General features: G+C 44.2%; 1 pseudogene; it reads left to right on the top strand.

Moving 5' to 3' along the window:
- Nucleotides 1-318: 318 nt before the first annotated feature.
- LOC119299366 lies at nt 319-2,883 on the top strand (annotated as a pseudogene).
- The last annotated feature ends 3,955 nt before the right edge of the window (nt 2,884-6,838 follow it).

The following is a 6,838-nucleotide window of genomic DNA, read 5'->3' as shown; positions in this document are numbered from 1 at the left end:
TCATGCCAAAATCACTCGCCCCGGCGACCTCGAGCGCCCCAGCGCGCCGGGTTCGATCTGGATCCACCGACACCAATTTCGGCCTTAAACGGTGAAAAACGGGTTTCTGAGATCGTGACTGGGCCGATTTTTGACGCTGACGCAATAAAAATGTACGAGGAGTGCCTGATGGAGGCGCGGCGCGGCTGGAGATGCTCGAGTAGTAAGTTCGAAGTTCGACTCCTGGTACGTGCGCAATAAAACAGCAGCTTGGCTGGACAATTAAAGAAATAGAATCGGTGGAAAAAAGTTGTCAACTATAGGGCCACAAATAGGGATGGCATCATCTTAGACAGACCCTGAGTTTAGTACAGCAGCCTCGCCAGAAGAGAAAAGAAACCCTAGTTGACCCGATCCCCTCCGCGCCTTTGGGCAGGCCGCCGCCAGCTCTCCTCATCGCCCTTGCGGCCGCCGGCGACAACCACTCCCCGCCGCGTCCTTGCCTCCTCCGTCCAGGGGTATGTCCTTTTTGCGTTTTGGGCAGGCACGGGATTCCTCGTGTAATCGTGGGCCGATTTCGGTTGGGGGTTCAGATCCCAAGCGGACTCGACTCGAAAAGGAGCTCTTTTTATTCAAATCCTCGACCTGAGGGAGATGCTCTAATCAGGATTGGAACCGAAAATCCGTCCGTAAATCCATAGAATAAAAAAAGGCAGCCTCAGAGGAGCAACCAGGCCTTGCGCAATCGAAAGAGAAGAAAAGGAGCCGTTTATTTTTATATTTATTAATAGCAAAGTTTGTGTCACGAGATATAGTCAGTAATCATTAGGATGTGATTCTCCTATTCTTGTGCTGCCCTTGTAAGCGGACTAGCCGCAGGAGGTTTCGACTTCTTTGATCCATCTAATGAGGCTATCCCTGGCCAATGAGGGACTTTGCGGGAGATGGAAAACAATAATGTAAGTGTCTTTTTTTTCATGTTTTCTCCTCCTTTGTTCATGCCCATGAGGCTCATTTTCTTTCCTTGATTAATGCGATGCAGAAAGCCAAAGCTCGCTGCCACGAAGCAGCTTCGGATGAAGCCGAAGTTGATAGGCTTAGCAAGCTGCCAGATCACGTTCTACTCAACATCCTGGAGAGGGTTCGCACGATAGATGCCTTGAGAACCTGCATCCTCTCTAAGAGAATGCTCAAGCTTCCCCCCATGCTCTCGCTGCTTGATATAGACATTGGTTCCCTTGCGCGTTACATCAAGCCCAAGGTCGACACCACTAATCGTATTTTTCAGTACAACACTGCTGTGGCTGCTACCATTGAGAAGGTCCTGAGTGCGAGGAATCCTGAGATCCCCATCCGCAAACTGAGGGTCAGGTTCTGTTTGAGGCCTGATGAATGTCTCTCCATCAGCCAAGTCGTCGCCCTTGCCATGGCAACCCAAAAGCTCGATGTTGCTGAGTTTGTGGTCCTCACGGAGACGATTTGTTTGAAATGCACTGAAGACCATCTCCTCTGTTATGCCAAGCGCTTCAATAGTTGGCTTGGTGATTGTCCTGCCATGTTTGCTGGTCTCACGCGCCTGTGGCTGCGCAATATGAGGTTTGGTGAACTGGACATCCCCAACATCCTCAGCGCCTGTAAGAGGTTGGAATCACTGCGTCTCTCCTATTGTGACGCAGGGGTCCAATCTGTGCTTCAAGTAGAACATGCTCAACTTGTTGAGCTCCACATCGACTATGGGGAATTTGAAGCAGTCCAACTCAGCTGTCTACCAAAACTCCAACGTGTCAAATATGTTGGTTGGTCTCACCAAGAAGATCCCCTGATTTTTGTTTGTCCCGCAGCTTTCAAAGCTAACACTCGAAAAAGATGGTGTTAGCTCAACTAGTAATCTCCAGTTAAGTCAGCTCCTTGCTAATGTACCCTGGATAAGCGACCTCCATCTGGATTTTAGAAGTGAAAAGGTACTCAGTAGCCGCCACCTATGTATGTCTCATTCCTTTAATTGCTTATAATAGTACTTACAAACTTATGTTAGTCATTTCTAGCTCTTGAGGGTGTGATGTAATTTGTTTGCCCAATTGTTATTAATTTGCTTCTTGTGTGCCGTGCCAGATTTGGGTTCTACCTGAATGCCCCAGACTGCTTGTGCATGTGCTTGGCAAGCTACAGATTATGAATCTGGACAATCTTCCGCAAGGATGTGATATCGCTTGGACCATGTTCATTCTTGAAGCTGCAAGCTCCCTAAAGGAGCTATGCGTCACGGTGTGGGATCATTTGTGCAAAATGGAGACAGACGAGGATGTCCGTAAGGAACTTGGTTACTGTGAGAAAGCAAATGTGGAGTACCAACCATCTACAGTTCATTTTAAGCACAAGAATCTGATTAAGCTCACCGTTTACGGCTTCCAACCTGAGGACAACTTTGTGCGATACGTTAGGCGTGTCATGGAGATTGCAGTGAACCTGAAGGAGATATCTCTGTATGACTGGCAGGTCTGGAAGCGCTGCAGGGACTTGGATCCCAGTATCAAGGTCTGTCCTTCTCGGTATCCACGGACCAGTGAGCAGAAGGATATGTTGAGGGTGGAGATTACTAAGGAGTTGGTCATGGCTTCGCCTGCTGTGATTCACTTCAGGTCCTAATTAATAATTGAAAAATAAGATGCATGGCGTCATCAGTAAAATCTAGAGTCCATCTGTCCATGTAAATCATTCATGGCATATGTACTCTTATTTATCGTCTATGTAGTTTCAAGGAGCTTCGGTGCTCTCTCCATAATTCAGTAGTCACTGCATTTGTATTCTTATTTATTTATCCCTCAACCGAAGCTTGTACTGATGCCTTAGGGCAAAAATAGTTATTAATAAATGTTTTGAATATCATGATAATTATCTATGCCACCTCTTACAAGTTTGATAGGTTTTTGGAGAAATTTATCTTACAAGTTGTAAAGCAACTGACGCACTTGTGTTTTCTGCTTGGTCTATGTTATACGCATTATGGGTACGGTGTTCAAATGTGTTAGCCTGATGCATACTAAGTCCTTACTTGTGGTTGACCCAGCCAGACCTCAGGTCTCCAATCTTCAGATTTATTATTAGCCTGACATATGCAGTATATATATTTACAATGGTCAAATGGTAGAAAGGTTGGCTTAATTTTTTTTTTCTGTAATAAAGTATAAACTTTCTTGCTCTCAACTAAGTTCTGTCTATTTTGAAAGTGGTAAAGATTAAATTTAGGTCTGCATAAGCAAACTCTTTTTGACTCAGTAATGTTAAATGCATGCATGGAAATTGTTTTTTTAAGGGTGCATCTCCTATTGTTGTGCTCATATATATTGAACTATTGATGATCTAAGATTGTAACCTAAAGTTGCAAACTTAACATGGCTTGTTCGTTTATTTATTATGATATGATGCTCGACACAGTTATCCATGACCAAGTAAGTCATTTTTGTTCTATTTTATTTCATTCACAAAACATGTGGTGAAGTGCAGTTGTGGCATGAGAAAAGTTCATTATATGTATTTCAGAACCATGTTTAGTTCCTGAGGTGTTTTTTTTTCTCTAGCTTTACTATAGTTGTGTGGAGTGCTAATGCATATGTTTATCGCTTATTTTCCTATGTTAGCATGAATATGTTTTTCTCCGGGTCTTAGGTAGAAAATAGGAATGCTGTGTGTGCCTCATTGTTGTCATCTTGGCTCTTCCTATTTTCGAGGATTATGCTGTACTATCAGTCATGTTCCTTTCAGTAAATTACACTTTGGATCACGTATTTCGACCCGAGTTGCAATTCTGCCACATTAGATAAAATAGATATTACAGATAGTTTGGCGCCCTGAATTTAGAGTCAGGAAGTTCCATCCCTTTTCTTTTTCCAGGATGGGTTCCATGAAGCTGGCCTAGAAGCTGGATGCTTTCTGGAGGCTGGGCCAAGCATGGTATGCTCTTCATTTCATTTCCTTCTTGTGCCCTTTAGTCTTGAGATTCCTATCATGTATGTATGTGTGGAAACTGGAAGCTTGGCTGACATTAAAGAATTGATTGATTGTGCTTGTCCTGTTCCTGCTGTTAGCTTACTAGTAGTCTGGAATATGAAAAAAGGGGAAGGTGATCTTTTTATTTATATGAATACCAAAATTGAATTGCTAGAGCTAGATGCTATATATGGTAGTCAGAAACAATCATAGTGTGATTGTTCATCAACACCGCTTCAGATGCATGTACCAAAATAGCAGAGATGGGTCAAGGATGAGGGTCTAGTTATTAGTTGTGGCAGTCCCTTCTGACTTCTGAGAATCACTTGCTTGGAAAATATTTTCTCACATGCATGTACCAAAATGTAATATTGACAAATGTACGTGCAAGCAAGTGTACATATGTTGAGGGAAATTAGCTAGCTCATAAATGGTTCCTGGAGAAAATGTGAAATGTCTGAAGTTACCAACCAACAGCAGCAGCCGGCAAATATGAGATTTGGTCTAAGGTTTCTACTAGTGTCGATTGTGCGAGGCTATCCCAGGCCCAAGTTGAGCCAGTCGCGGCTCCCTGCGAGGGATCATCACCGGCAGCTCACCTCCTCTTCAGCTATAGCAGCATAGTCGTGGTGGAGGCCGCCGCAGATCCTGATGGCGCGATGGGCTTGGGAGGGTGAGGAAATGCTGGACCAGCAGCTCCAGGCAACCTACATGGCCTCCCAGTTGCTAATCTCTACTCCCTAGGTAAGCTGGCTCTATATATATCGCTTATACGAATTTCTGCTCCTGGTAGTTAGCTTGCAACCTCAAATAATTGTAATATGTTTTAGTAACTTGTTATTGTTGCTTGAGGCTTATTAATGCTACTTGTGTTGTGATAGTTGCTGAAGATTATTAATGTTGCTTTTATTGACATTCCATTCTATGTTTCTAACCATTCTTGGTCACTTATATCTGCCAGCAGCCAACTCCTCTGTACAAGTGACCTTGACTAGCGCCCTCTTCAAGCTGCTTGCCGTTGGCCACTCGGCATCTGCCCTCCTATGTCACAGGTTTGTTTCTGTTAAATAGGTGCTCTGGAACATGACAGTACCATTTTTTATGTGAACTAATGCTTATGATGCGTCCTGATTCCAATTAAGTTTCATAAAGTTGAGCTCCAAACCAGCTTAGATGGTGTTTACTGCAACCTGCAAATTAGGCTGTCTATCGACCAATTTTAAGTTGCCTAAATTTTCTATTTCAGGGAATTAAGTTGCATAACTCTAGTGCCTTGGATATTTAAGCAGCTCAATAGTAATGTCGGGCATCACTTGTGTTAGTAACTTGAAGCAATTAGGTGATTCTTTTTGGCAGTGTTGGGTGATTCAGTTTGTGACACACAAACTCTGGTTACTATACTGCATCAGGAAAAAAGTAGACCAATAAAGAAATGCGCTGTTAAGGTGACTGACAGCAAGCCAATAGATTCGGCTGACTTTGTGAACCTGTTGTTTTTACCGAATGTCACACCTAATTTCTGCAAGATATGGCTTTGCTGGTCTGAGTATTGTTATCACTTATTTGTTGGTGTTCTTATAGCACATTTGCTGATTTTTTGTCTATATGTATGTGCTTCCTTTTAAACTGACGAAATTGTTCTAAGCACACTTCTCATCCAACTATCCTTAATCCAAATATTCTTTCTCTACTAAAATGAGAATCCAGTTATCCTTTATCTTCTCGAAAAAGATATTTGATTTATTTGCTTCTTGTATCAACCTGAAAATTTTCTTTTTTTATCTTCTCGTAAACTATCTTTCTGGCTCACCTGGCAGATCTCTGAAGTTTGGTCATTGACTATTCTGAAGGAGAATGCTGGTGTTGAGGTTGAGGTTCACCGTCTTGGATGTCACCGCCATTTTGGTCCCGCTTGCCGTTGACAACACCAGGTATGATCTGTTTCCTCTATTCTTATATTCGTCACAACCAATTGATCCACACAAACATGCAGTTAATGGCTGGACTTGAGCTCTGCATCCCCGCCATTCTCCACTCTAAAGTGCAGGTCTGATTCCCCGTGTGTTCCCTCTCCAGGTTCAGCACCAAGGATCTAGCTTTGCTCACACCACCATTATCTTCTCCGCCCTGTGTGTGGTTCTTCGAGCTCTGAGCAGTCCGATGGCAGAGCTGGTGGCCACCATAGTGGTTGGACCGCTGCTGTCCATTGTTTTTTTTTTGAAACGGAGGCAAAAGATTTGCCTCATCGATTAATTAAGCAGAAGAGAATTGCCCAGTTAATTAATGGAAAACCGGGCGAAAACCAATACAGACCAACCAAACGCGAACTACTCACAGAGCATGCAACTCCCTAAGCACAAGATCGCCTGACAACCAAACCCAACACCTAACGTCCACCAACCCCACACTGCTACATCGCAAAGACACCCCAACGAGGGTAACTCGGCCGAAGACCACATGCACCACCAAGTCCACGAAGACAAGCCAGACCATAAGGACAACCCAAGTGACTGATAATCATCCATCAAGCAGCTGCGGACGCCTTTCCTGTGGCCTCACTCTTCTTTCCTTTGCTCCTGAGAGTCTCCTCCACAATCGCCTTGCCAGATCCAGGGCTCATCCTCTCCAAACGTTTGAGCAAGCTGTGAAGCTCTAACTCGAAGAGAATGTCATTGACCTTGTCACGCACAGAAACCTGCCCAACGGTCACGTGCGAGTGAGTGACTACAACATCGGAACCTCCATGCTCCACAGAGACGAGCGGCTCATCGGAACCTCCATGCTCCACAGAGACGAGCGACTGGTTGCGCTCTGAAGGATCAGGCGCCAACATACCAACCACCTCAACATCATCAGTCACAGGTACCACTGA

Source organism: Triticum dicoccoides, chromosome 5A (assembly GCF_002162155.2).
Source record: "Triticum dicoccoides isolate Atlit2015 ecotype Zavitan chromosome 5A, WEW_v2.0, whole genome shotgun sequence".
NCBI lineage: Eukaryota > Viridiplantae > Streptophyta > Magnoliopsida > Poales > Poaceae > Triticum > Triticum dicoccoides.
Note: the sequence above shows the minus strand (reverse complement) of the source record. Positions and strands in the feature narration are given on the sequence as shown.